This window comes from Mesoplodon densirostris, chromosome 17 (assembly GCF_025265405.1).
Source record: "Mesoplodon densirostris isolate mMesDen1 chromosome 17, mMesDen1 primary haplotype, whole genome shotgun sequence".
Lineage (NCBI taxonomy): Eukaryota > Metazoa > Chordata > Mammalia > Artiodactyla > Ziphiidae > Mesoplodon > Mesoplodon densirostris.
The window spans coordinates 26,672,348-26,686,650 of record NC_082677.1 but is presented as its reverse complement, the minus strand read 5'-3'; positions in this window follow the sequence as shown (position 1 = coordinate 26,686,650).

Genomic DNA, 14,303 nt, shown 5'->3' with positions numbered 1-14,303 from the left:
GTGATTTCTTTGTGTTACCAGACTTATAGTGAGAGGGGAAACAAAGAGGCAGCAGGTAGGTTTTATTTATCTTTTTAACCTGCCTTCCCAACAAATACTCTTACTTTTCAAGAAGAGAAAATCTACCTAGCTCAAGAGACAGGAAAGCTGGGGAAAGAAAAGTAAGAAATGGCCCCTTTAATCATGTCTTAACCTCACTGCTACCTCAGCCTCCATGAAATCTTTTGCCCATTTTTATTGAGCAGTTTGCTGTCTTATTATTGGGTTTTAAGGATTATTTATGCAAATCATTTATCATATAGATGATTTTCAAATAGTTTTCCAAGGACTGTAGCCTGTATTTATATTGTTTTAGCATTTTGTAAAAGCATAACTTTTAATTTGATGAGGTCCAATTTATCAATTTATTCTTTACCGTATCCTGTTTTGGGGATTGTATCTAGAAAAAAAAAATCTTACTTAACCCAAAATTACAAAAATTTCTCCTATGTTTCTCCTAGAGCTTTATAGTTTGTGTATTTACATTTAAGTCTATAACCAATTTTGAGCTGTATTTTATACACTGTGAGCCATGTGTAGATGTTAACTTCTTGCATATAGATGTTCAATTCTTCTAGCTCCATTTGTTGAAAAGAGTATTTTTCTCCATTGAATTGACTTTGAACTTATGTCAAAAATCAATGATCATACATATGTGGTGAATTTCAGGAGTCTCCATTTTGTTGTTTTCATCTATTTGTCTTTGTTGACATGAACACCAGACTTTATTGATTACTATAGCTTTATAGTAATTCATAAAATCATGTACCATTAGCCCTAATGTTTTGTTTTTCAATGCTGTTTTGGTTATTCTTGGTCCTGTGCATATAAATATGACTTTTAGAATCAATTTTTAAGTATCTATTCAAAAAGGTTGCTGAGATTTTGGTAGGATTTTATTGAATCTATAGGTTAATTTGGGGGAGAATTGACATGTTAATAGTATTGAGGATTTTGAGCAATAAATACAATATATCTCTCCATATATTTACTTCTTTAAAAAAATTTTCTCAACAGTGTTTTGTAGTTTTCAGAGTACAGTCTTTCACATCTATAAATTCATCTCTATCCCTTTTTTACTGCTTCATGAATGACATTTTTAAAGGTTTCTTATTCTTAGTTGCTTGTATATAGAAATACTATTGAGTTTGGTACATAAATTTTGTATCCTGAGAACTTGCTAAATTTATTCATTAGTTCTATAGCATTTTGATTCAACTGGATTTTCTACATAGATGATCATGTCAAATAAAAATGAAGATAGTTTTACTTCTCCCTTTCCACTCTAGATGCTTTCTATTTCTTTTTCTTACCTTATTACATGGCTAGAACTTACAGTAGAATGATGAATAGAAGTGATGAAAGTGGACAATCTTGGTTTTGTTCCTAATTTTAAGGGAAAATTACTCAGTCTTTCACCATAAATTATTATGTTAGCTGTACATTCTTTATAACTGTCCTTTATTAAATTTTGCTGTTTCTAATTTGCTGAGAGTTATATCACAAATGGGTGTTGAGGTTTTTTTTTTGGAATATAATTGCTTTACAATGGTGTGTTACTTTCTGCTTTATAACAAAGTGAATCAGTTATACATATACATATGTTCCCATATCTCTTCCCTCTCGCATCTCCCTCCCTCCCACCCTCCCTATCCCACCCCTCCAGGCGGTCACAAAGCACCGAGCTGATCTCCCTGTGCTATGCGGCTGCTTCCTACTAGCTATCTACCTTACGTTTGGTAGTGTATATATGTCCATGCCGCTCTTTCACTTTGTCACAGCTTACCCTTCCCCCTCCCCATATCCTCAAGTCCATTCTCTAGTTGAGTTTTGATTAATGACATTTCTGAAACTATTGAGATGATCATATGGTTTCTTCTCTTTTACAGTTAACATGATGAATTACTTTGATTACTTGTTTAAATGTTAATCCCACCTTAAATCCAAGTAGAGAGTCTCAAAGTAGATATGAACGCCTATAGATCAATTGATTGTGCCCAGATAATTCATTTAGTAAAGCATGATCTTAAAAAAAATGGGATAGAACAACTGGAGAGCTATGTTCCACATGGAAAAAAATGTTTTGACCATTACTTCATATTATACATAAAAATCAACCCAAAATAGAAATAAGCTTAAATATAAATGGCAAAATAGTAAAATTTATCTTCTTGAAAAATACAAAGAAAACATTTTCATGACTTTGAACTTTCTTAGATGTAAAACAAAGAGCATTAACCATTTTAAAACACTTTATATTTGGGACTTTATCAAAATTAAAATTTAGCTCTTTCAAGGATACTGTTAAGGTAATTCATAGGTAGACCACAGATTGGGAAAAATACATTCAAAATATATATCTTTCAAAAGTGATAAATCCAGACTAAGTTAAAACTGTCACATTACAATATATAAGCAAAAAGACTAATTTAAAAACGAGAAAAATTTAAATAGATACTACAGAAAAGAAGATATATAAATGGACGAAAAGCATATTAAGAGATGTCCAACATCATTAGACATCAAGGAAATGTAAACTAAAACTATACTAAATTTTCACTAGATTCAAATTGATCTATAGTTTTAATTCTATCATAAACAAGACAGCACAGATTTTTGTAGAAATTGGTAAGCTAATCTAAAATTAATGTCAATACAAATGATCTAGAATAATCTAAACAATTTTTAAAAAGAAAGACTAAGTGAGAAGACTAAATACTAACTGATTTTAAGACTTACTATAAAATTATAGTAACCAAATTCATATGATTGAAATAATGATAAATATATAGTTTAATAGAAAAAAATACAGCCCAGAAATAGACCTACACATCTCAGATCAATGGATTTTCAACAAAAGTTGAAATTTTGGGGGGGAACTAAATGGAATAAATTTAGGATTAACTGTTTATTTCTCTCCAGTATTTTTATACTGAAGCCCTAACTCCCAGTGTGATTGTATTCAGGGATGGGAACTTTGGGAAGTAATAGTAAAAAAGAAAGAAAAAGAAAAGAAAGAAAAAAGATTTTTTAGGTAAGACACCAAAAACACGTCATAAAACTATATAAGTGATAAGCTGAATTGCATCAAAATGAAAAAATAAATCTACAGTCATTATTAAGAAAATGAAAAGATAGACTGGGAGCACCTATCTGCATAAAAACCATATCTGCTAAAGTACTGGTACTGAAAAATATATATCTGTATGTATATAATGATAAGATATGACACATAATAGAATGTATGTATAAAAACTTAAATATATAATTATAAAAATATATGAACATAGAATAAAACATCAAGGTAACAGCTGTTTAACTTCACTTGTTTTAAGCCATTACTAATCCCTGTTTACTCAGTGTTACTCCTTGAACCACCCTTGACATCTCCCTGAAGCTAATCAGAAATACAGCATCTTGGACCCCACCCTAGAGCAACTGAATCAGGGTCTGCATTTAAAAAATCCCCAGGTGGGTCTTCCCTGGTGGTGCAGTGGTTGGGAGTCCGCCTGCCAATGCAGGGGACTGGGGTTCGTGCCCCGGTCCGGGAAGATCCCGCATGCCACAGAGCGGCTGGGCCTGTGAGCCATGGCTGCTGAGCCTGCGCATCTGGAGTCTGTGCTCCGCAATGGGAGAGGCCACAACAGTGAGAGGCCCATGTACCACACACACACAAAAAAATCCCCAGATGACTCAAACTCACATTAATGTTTGAGAAACCCTGGAGTCTTTTTCCAAGCTGGAATCTTCCTAGACAGCTCAGAGCTTGTCTTGAGATCCCTAGACTATTTCACAAGATGCCAAGATCCCTGAAGTCTTTCCTCTCCAACTACAGAATCTTACCCATGAATGTTTTTAATTTTAAGAAGGGTTTAATGGCCTTCTCTGAATCTTTGCCTAGTTGTGGGTGTTTTCAGGAATCCGTATCTCTCTTTCTTTTAAACCATGGCAGGAGCAGAAATCTACCAAAATCCTACTTGCCCTGTAAATGCCATTATAACCCCTATGACTGCCCTTTCTCCTATTCAAAAAGGAATCTTTTTGTTACCCATCTGCCTGGCATTCACCTAAGCTTTTTGTCCTTTGAAGTTATGGTTTTCATGTGTATAATTTGCAATGAATAATAACTGTTTACACTTCCTTTAGTAGCCCAGCAAGTTTAACACACTAATTTTTGAAACTGCTCTCATTTTTGGAGAAATTCTGTTCCAGTCCCTGAAAACACAATTTGAGAATAGTTTAGATGTACCATAAACATGCTTTGACATACAGCTGCAAAGTGGTTTATTCAATGTATGGTACATTGATTGTCATTTAGCAGCACTTAAAAAAAAGGAAACATACATCCTAAATTAAAGGATATAAAAGTGTTTTTAATTGTCAATATCCCATCTGCAGGTCAAATAACTGGAAGGTAAAAAGTAAAGAATAAAGGAATTCTTGCTCTTTTTTTCCCTTGCTCTAAAGTCGTGTGAGGTTAAAGGTAGAAGGAGTTGAGGAAACAACAAAATCAGAAATAATATACATTTAACTCTGGTTGACATTATATTTAAAAGTAGATGAGACAGTCAGTGACTGTTCTTCTCTGTATATGTGAAAACACAGTGTTGTACCTAACATCTACATGAAAGCAAGCTGTAGTATAAAAGCTCACTTTGGATTGATAAATTGGTTAATAATTAAAGATTGTTTATTCATACCTAGGTATAAAATTACCTGGGACTTACATTGGAACTGCCAATGTATTAGGCTTAGACTGTCTTTTCATTCTAGAACATCATATATTGCCCTTACTAACTACATTTTCTCTATATCTTAATATATTTTGAAAGTGAAAATATCAATTTGTGTATATTTTCCAAAATAACTCCCAGAGATGACATTACAACTATTCCTTTTAATATATTTCAAATTAGATGTTAAAGGTTTCTAGTTATATAGATAGAATTTTATTTGCTTTTGTAGGGATTATTGAATCCCAGAGAAAAAACAGTTACTTAAATTTAACTGGTCACCCTAAGATTTATTTTCTCCTATTTTAGGTCAACATTTGACATGATTCAAATATAATGAGCTCTTTTGCCAAAGCCTGCACTTAAAATGAATATATTTCTAATTTAAAACTTGAGCTATTGTGCCAAAGCCTATATTTAAAATGAATGTATTTCTCATTTGAAACAGTAGTCTGATATAAAGTTTGCTGAAATAAAAAAACCAAGTTTCTAAGTGAAAAACAAATAATTAAGAAGTAGTGAGAAATGCTTCACAAATAGAAATGTAATTAAGGCACATCAGTGGCTCACTTCTGGTTTCTTAGAAATATCATATCCTGACCTTTCCTCTACTTGATTCTTTGAAGTTCTTTCTAAATATATTTTGCATTGATACAATTCAGTTCTCTTTTAACCCACTGGTGTCATTCGAGCTTCTATACCTACTCTTAGTTTTCTGTCTTTCTTCTACTGATTTCTGAAATAACTGTGCATAAGCAGGGCTTGAAAAACAAGATAAAGGAGATCAAATTGGTTCCACAACAAGTTTTGCTTTGGCTTCTCTGTTGCTTATAGAGGATTTAGCTGATTTTGTCATTTGCTCCTGTACCATAGAACATGAAAACAAAACCTCTAAAGTTCAAATGCACAAACTTGGCAGGAGAAACAATAAATTGACTAGTCTCAGCCATACAATGTTAATTGGCTTCTCAGAGGTTGTTTCCGTCAGAAGTACCCTTGAGACTGCCTCTTTTCAGACAAAAAATTTCTTCTGGACATTACCTAAAAAGAGAGAAAAGTTACTAAGCAAATGGTTTGAATAGGGAAAAGTTCAGATGCTCTTTTAAGTGTTAGTTCACAGCCATATGACTCCTTGGAATTTCACATGCGAGGAGAGAATTCCCCAAGGGTCTCTCGCCTTTCTGCATGTCTTGCAAGTAGATGCACTGACAAGGTCTGTACTGGACTAGCTTTTCAAGATTTTTTTTTAACATCTTTATTGGAGTATAATTGCTTTACAATGTTGTGTTAGTTTCTGCAATATAACAAAGTGAATCAGCTATATGCATACATATATCCTCATAACCCCTCTCTCGTGTATCCCTCCCACCCTCCCTATCTCACCCCTCTAGGTGGTCACAAAGCAGGGAGGAGAACTCCCTGTGCTATGCAGCTGCTTCTCACTAGTTATCTACGTTACATTTCGTAGTCCATATATGTCAATGCCACTCTCTCACTTCATCCCAGCTTACACTTCCCCTCCACGTCTCCTCAAGTCCATTTGCTACATCTGCATCTTTATTCCTGTCCTGCCCCTAGGTTCTTGAGAACCTTTTTTTTTTTTAGACTCCATATATATGTGTTAGCATACGGTATTTTTTTTTCTCTTTCTGACTTACTTCACTCCATATGACAGACTCTATGTCCATCCACCTCACTACAAATGACTCAATTTCATTTCTTTTTATGGCTGAGTAATATTCCATTGTATATATGTACTAAATCTTCTTTATCCATTTATCTGTTTATGGACACTTAGGTTGCTGCCATATCCTGGCTATTGTATATAGTGTTACAATGAACATTGTGGTGCATGACTGTTTTTGAATTATGGTTTTCCCAGGTTATATGCCCAGTAGTGGGATTGCTGGGTTGTATGGAAGTTCTATTTTTAGTTTTTTTTAAGGAACCACTGTACTGTTCTCCATACTAGCTGTATCAATTTACATTCCCACCAACAGTGCAAGAGGGTTCCCTTTTTTCCACACCCTCTCCAGCATTTATTATTTGTAGATTTTTGGGGGATGGCCATTCTGACTGGTGTGAGGTGATACTTCATTGTAGTTTTGATTTGCATTTCTCTAAAGATTAATGATGTTGAGCATTCTTTCATGTGTTTGTTGGCAATCTGTATATCTTCTTTGGAGAAATGTCTATTTAGATCTTCTGCCCATTTCTGGATGGTGTTCTTTTTTTTTTTTTTTTTTGATATTGAGCTGCATGAGCTGCTTGTATATTTTGGAGATTAATCCATTGTCAGTTGCCTTATTTGCAAATATTTTCTCCCATTCTGAGTGATGTCTTTTCATCTTGTTTATGGTTTCTTTTGCTGTGCAAAACTTTTAAGTTTCATTAGGTCCCATTTTTTTATTTTTGTTTTTATTTCCACTTATCTAGGAAGTGGGTCAAAAAGGATCTTGCTGTGATTTATGTCATAGAGTGTTCTGCCTATGTTTTCCTCTAAGAGTTTATAGTGGCTGGCCTTACATTTAGGTCTTTAATCCATTTTCAGTTTACTTTTGTGTATGGTGTTAGGGGATGTTCTAATTTCATTCTTTTACATGAAGCTGTCCAATTTTCCCAGCACCACTTATTGAAGAGGCTGTCTTTCCTCCATTGTATATTCTTGTTTCCTTTATCAAAGATAAGGTGACCATATTTGTGTAGGTTTATCTCTGGGCTTTCTACGCTGTTCCATTGATCTATATTTCTGTTTTTTTGCCAGTACCATACTGTCTTGATTACCATAACTTTGTGGTATTGGCTGAAGTCAGGAAGCCTGATTACCCCAGTCTGTTTTTCTTTCTCAAGATTGCTTTGGTTATTCAGTGTCTTTTGTGTTTCCATACAAATTGTGAAATTTTTTGTTCTATCTGTGAAAAAAATGCCACTGGTAGTTTGGTAGACATTGCATTGAATCTGTAGACTGCTTTGGAAAGTATAGTCATTTTCACAGTGAGGATTCTTCCAATCCAAAAACATGGTGTATCTTTCTATCTGTTTGCATCTTCTTTGATTTCTTTCATCAGTGTCTTAAAATTTTCTGCATACAGGTTTTTTGTCTCCTTAGGTAGGTTTATTCCTAGGTATTTTATTATTTTTGTTGCAGTGGTAAAAGGGAGTGTTTCCTTAAATTCTCTTTCAGATTTTTCATCATTAGTGTATAGGAATGCAAGAGATTTCTCTGCATTAATTTTGTATCCTGAAACTTTACCAAATTCATTGATTAGCTCTAGTAGTTTTCTGGTAGTATCTTTAGGATTCTGTATGTATAGCATCATGTCACCTGCAAACAGTGACAGTTTTACTTCTTTTCTGATCTGGATTTCTGTTATTTCTTTTTCTTCTCTGATTGCTGTGGCTAAAACTTCCAAAACTATGGTGAATAAGAGTGGACATCCTTGTGTTATTCTCAATCTTAGTGAAAATGGTTTCAGTTTTTCACCATCGTGAACAATGTTGTCTATGGGTCTGTCACATATGACCTTTATTATATTGAGATAAGTTCCCTCTAACCCTCTTTCTCGAGAGTTTTTATCATAAATGGCTGTTGAATTTTTTCAAAAGATTTTTCTGCACTTATTGAGATCATCATATGTTTTTATCCTTCAATTTCTTAATATGGTTTATCACAGTGACTGCTTTATGTATATTGAAGAATCCTTGCATTCCTGAGGTAAACCACACTTGATGATGGTATATGTTCCTTTTAATGTGTGGTTGGATTATGTTTGCTAGTATTTTGTTGAGCATTTTTGCATCTATATTCATCAGTGATATTGCTCTGCAGTTTTCTTTCCTTGTGACATCTTTGTCTGGTTTTGGTGTCAGGGTAATGATGGCCTCATAGAATGAGTTTGGGAGTATTCCTCCCTCTGCTTTATTTTGGAAGAGTTTGAGAAGGGTAGGTGTTAGCTCTTCTCTAAATGTTTGATAGAATACTCCTGTGAAGCCATCTGGTCCTGGGCTTTTGTTTGTTGGAAGATTTTTAACCAGAGTTTCAATTTCAGTGCTTGTGATTGGTCTGTTTATATTTTCTATTTCTTCCTGGTTCAGTCTCAGAAGGTTTTGCTTTTCTAAGAATTTGTCCATTTCTTCCAGCTTGTCAAATTTTTTGGCATAGTGTTGCTTGTAGTAATCCCTCATGATGCTTTGTAGTTCTGCAGTGTCAGTTGTTACTTCTCCTTTGTCATTTCTAATTCTATTGATTTGAGTCTTCTCCCTTTTTTCTTGATGAGTCGGACTAGTGGTTTATCAATTTTGTTTTCTCCTCAAATAACCAGCTTTTAGTTTTTTTTATCTTACCTCTCATTTCTTTCTCATTTATTTCTGATCTGATCTTTATGATTCCTTTCCTTCCGCTATCTTTGGGGTTCTTCTGCTCTTGTTTCTCTAATTGCTTTAGGTGTAAGGTTAGATTGTTCATTTGAGATGTTTCTTGTTTCTTGAGGTAGGATTGTATTGCTTTAAACTTCCCTTTTAAAACTGCTTTTACAGCATCCCATAGGTATTTGGTCGTTTTGTTTTCATTGTCATTTGTTTCTTGTGATTTTTTTTATTTCTTCTTTGATTTCTTCAGTGATCTCTTGGTTATTAAGCAGTGTGTTGTTTAGCCTCCATATGTTTTTATTTTTTACAGATTTTTTCCTGTAAGTGATATCTAGTCTCTTAGCATTGTGGTTGGAAAAGATACTTGATACAACTTCAATTTTTTTTTTTTAATTTACCAAGGCTTGATTTGTGACCCAAGATATGATATGTCCTGGAGAATGTTCCATGAGCACTTGAGTAGAAAGTGTATTCCATTGTTTTTGGATGGAATGTCCTATAAATATCAATTAAGTCGATCTTTTTTAATGTATCATTTAAAGCTTGTGTTTCCTCATTTATTTTCATTCTAGATGATATATCCATTGTTGAAGGTGGGGTGTTAAAATCCTCTCTTATGATTGTGTTACAGTAGAGTTCCCCTCTTATGGCTGTTAGCATTTGCCTTATATGTTGAGATTCTCCTATGTTGGGTGCATAAATATTTGCAATTGTTATATCTTCTTCTTGGATTGAACCCTTGACCTTTATGTAGTGTCCTTCTTTGTCTCATGTAATAGTCTTTATTTTAAAGTATATTTTGTCTGATATGAGAGTTGTTACTCCAGCTTTCTTTTCATTTCCATTTGCATGGAATACCATTTTCCATCCCCTCACTTTCAGTCTGTATGTGTCCCTAGGTCTCAAGTGGGTCTCCTGTAGACAGCATATATATATAGATCTTGTTTTTGTACCCATTCAGCCAGTGTTTGTCTTTTGCTTGGAGCCTTTAATCCATTTACATTTAAGGTAGTTATCAATATGTGTGTTCCTATTACCATTTTATTAATTGTTTTGGGTTTGTTATTGTAAGTGTTTTCCTTCTCTTGTGTGCTGTCTAGAGAAATTCCTTTAGCATTTGCTGCAAAGCTGGTTAGGTGTTACTGAATTCCCTTAGCTTTTACTTGTCTGTAAAGGTTTTAATGTCTCCAATGAATCTGAATGAGATCCTTGCAGAGTAGAGTAATCTTAGTTGTATGTTTTTCCCTTTCATCACTTTAAATATTTCCTGCCACTCCCTTCTGGGTTTCAGAGTTTTTGCTGAAAAATCAGCTGTTAACCTTATGGGGATTCCCTTTTATGTTCTTTGTTGCTTTTCCCTTGCTGCTTTTAATATTTTTTCTTTGTATTTAATTTTTGACAGTTTGATTAATATGTGTCTTGGCATGTTTCTCCTTGGATTTATCCTGTGTGGGACTCTCTGTGCTTCTTTGACTTGATTGACTGTTTCCTTTTCCACATTAAGGAAATTTTCAACTGTAATCTCTTCAAATATTTCCTCAGTCCCTTTCTTTTCCCTTCTTCTTCTGGGACCCCTATAATTCAAATATTGGTGAATTTAATGTTTTCCCAGATGCCTCTGAGACTGTCCTCAATTCTTTACATTCTTTTTCTTTATTCTGCTCTACAGTAGTTATTTCCATTATTTTATCTTCCAGGTCACTTTTCTGTTCTTTTGCCTCATTTACTCTGCTATTGATTCCTTCTAGATAATTTTTAATTTCATTTATTGTGTTGTTCATCATTGTTTGTTTGCTCTTTAGTTCTTCAAGGTCTTTGTTAAACGTTTCTTGTGTTTTCTCCATTCTATTCACAAGGTTTTGGATATCTTTACTCTCATTACTCTGAATTTTTTTTAAGGTAGACTGCCTATTTCCTCCTCATTTGTTTGGTCTCATGGGTTTTTACCTTGCTCCTTCATCTGTTGTGTATTTTTCTGTCTTCTCATTTTGCCTAACTTACTGTGCTTGAGGTCTCCTTTCTGCTGGCTGCAGGTTCGTAGTTTCCATTGTTTTTGGTGTATGTCCACAGTGGGTAAGTTTGGTTCAGTGGGTTATGTAGGCTTCCTGGTGGAAGGGATTGGTGCCTGTGTTCTGGTAGATGAGGCTGGATCTTGTCTTTCTAGTGGGCAGGACCACATTCTTTGGTGTGTTTTGGGATGTCTGTGACCTTATTATGATTTTATGCAGCCTCTCTGCTAATGGGTGGGGTTGTGTTCCTGTCTTGCTAGACGTTTGGTGTAGGGTCTTCAGCACTGTAGGTTGCTGTCGTTGAGTTGATCTGGGTCTTAGCATTGCAATGGAGATCACTTGGAGAGCTTTCGCCATTTGATATTACTTGGAACTGGGGGTCTCTGGTGTACCAATGTCATGAAGTCGGCTCTCCCACCTCAGAGGCTCAGGCCTGACACCCGGCTGGTTCACCAAGACTCTGTCAGCCACCTGGCTCAGAAGAAAAGGGAGAAAAAGAAAAGAAAGAAAGAAAAAAATAATAAAAATTAATGTATTAAAATGAAAAAAAATTTAATTATCAAAAATAAAAAAAGTAGTAAATTGTAAGAAAGAAAGAGAGAGCAAAGAAACTAAAAAACAAATCCACCAATGATAACCAGTGCTAAAAACTATTTAAAAAAAAAAAGGGAAAGACGAACCCTAGGACAAATGGTAAAAGTAAAGCTATACAGACAAAATCACACAAAGAAGCATACAGTACACACTCACAAAAGGAGAAAATGGAAAAAAATATTATATATATATATATATATGATGGAAGAGAACAACCAAATCAGTTAACAAATCTACCAATGATAATAAGCTCTAAACACTAAACTAACATAAACATAAAAACAGAGACAAATTAGATGCAGAAAGCAAATCCCAAGTCTACAGTTGATCCCAATGTCCACCACCTCAATTTTAGGATGATTCGTTTTCTATTCAGGTACTGCATAGCTGCAGGGTGCATCAATTTGATTGTGGAGATTTAATCCACTGCTCCTGAGGTTGAATGGAGAGATTTTCCTTTCTCTTCTTTTTTCACACAGCTCCTGTGGTTCAGCTTTGGATTTGGTCCTGCCTTTGCTTTTAGGTCGCCTGAGGGCATCTGTTCCCCACCCAGACAGGATGGGATTAAAATAGCAGCTGATTAGGGGGCTCTGGTTCACTCAGGCCATGGGGAATGAGATGTACAGAATGCGGGGTGAGCCTGCTGTGGCAGAGGCCAGCATGATGTTGCAACAGCCTGAGGCTCTTCTTGTGTTCTCCCTGGATCAGAGGACCCTGGCAGTGGTGGGTTGCACAGGCTCCCAGGAGGGTAGGTGTGGATAGTGACCTGTGCTTACACACAGGCTTCTTGGTTGTGGCAGCAGCAGCCTTAGTGTCTCTTGCCCATCTCTGGTGTCCACGCTGATAGCCGTGGATCACGTCCAACTCTGGAGCTCTTTTAGAAAGTGCTCTGAATCCCTTCTCCTTGTGCACCCCAAAACAATGGTCTCTTGCCTCTTATGCAGTTCCAGACATTTTCCCAGACTCGCTCCCAGGTAGCTTTGGCACCCTAGCCCCCTTACAGGCTGTGTTCAGGTAGCTGTGTTCACTAGCCCCTTTCAGTCCTCTCCCTGGGATGTGACCTTTGAAGCCTCAACTCCCAGCCCCCACCTGCCCCAGTGGGTGAGCAGACAAGACTCTCAGGCTGGTGAGAGCTGGTTGGCACTGATCCTCTGTGCAGGAATATCTCCACTTGCCCCCTGTTGCTACGCTGTCCTCCATGGTTCCCAAGCTTTCTCTCCACCCACCTGCCATCTCTGCCAGTGAAGGGGCTTCCTAGTGTTTGGAAGCTTCTCCTCCTACACAGCTCCCTCCCAGAGGTGCAGGTCCTGTCCCTATTCTTTTGTCTCTATTTTTTCTTTTTTCTTTTGCCTTACCCAACTACAATGGGAGTTTCTTGCCTTTTGGGAAGTCTGAGGTCTTCTGCCATTGTTCAGTAGGTGTTCTGTAGGAGCTCTTCCACGTGTAGATGTGTTTCTGATGTATTTGTGAAGAGGAAGGTGATCCCCACATCTTACTCCTCTGCCATCTTGAAGCTATCCTCCAATCCATTTACATTTTAGGTAATTATCAATATGTATATTCCTATTACCATTTTCTTAATTGTTTTGGGTTTGTTTTGTAGATCTTTTCCTTCTCCTGTGTTTCCTGCCTAGAGAAATTCCTTTAGCATTTGTTGTAAAGCTGGTTTGGTGGTGCTGAATTCTCTTAGCTTTGGCTTTTCTGTAAAGGTTTTAATTTCTTGGTCGAATCTGAATGAGATCCTTGCTGGGTAGAGTCATCTTTGTTGCAGGTTTTTGCCTTTCATCACTTTAAATATGCCCTGCCACTCCCTTCTGGCTTGCAGAGTTTCTACTGAAATATCAGCTGTTAACCTTATAGGGATTCCCTTGTATGTTATTTGTTGCTTTTCCCTTGCTGCTTTTAATATTTTTTCTTTGTATTTAATTTTTGATAGTTTGATCAATATGTGTCTTGGTGTGTTTCTCCTTGGATTTATCTTGTATGGAACTCTCTGTGCTTCCTGGACTTGATTGACTATTTCCTTTCCCATATTAAGGAAGTTTTCAACTATAATCTCTTCAAATATGTTCTAAGTCCCTTTCTTTTTCTCTTCTTCTTCTGAGACCCCTATAATTTGAATGTTGATATGTTTAATGTTGTCCCTGAGGTCTCTGAGACTGTCCTCAATTCTTTTCATTCTTTTTTCTTTATTCTGCTCCCTGGCAGTTATTTTCACCCTTTTATCTTCCAGCACACTTATCCATTCTTCTGCCTCAGTTATTCTGCTATTTATTCCTTCTAGAGTATTTTTAATTTCAGTTATTTTGTTGTTCATCACTGTTTCTTTGCTCTTTAAGTCTTCTATATCCTTGTTAAATATTTCTTGTATTTTCTCTATTCTGTTTCTGAGATTTGGATCATTTTTACTATCATTACTCTGAATTCTTTTTCAATTAGGTTGCATATTTCATCTTCATTCATTTAGTCTTGTAGTTTTATACCTTGCTCCTTCGTCTTAACAATTTTTTTTGTCATGTTATTTGGTTTTTTTGATGGGTGGGGCTGTATTCCTGTTTTG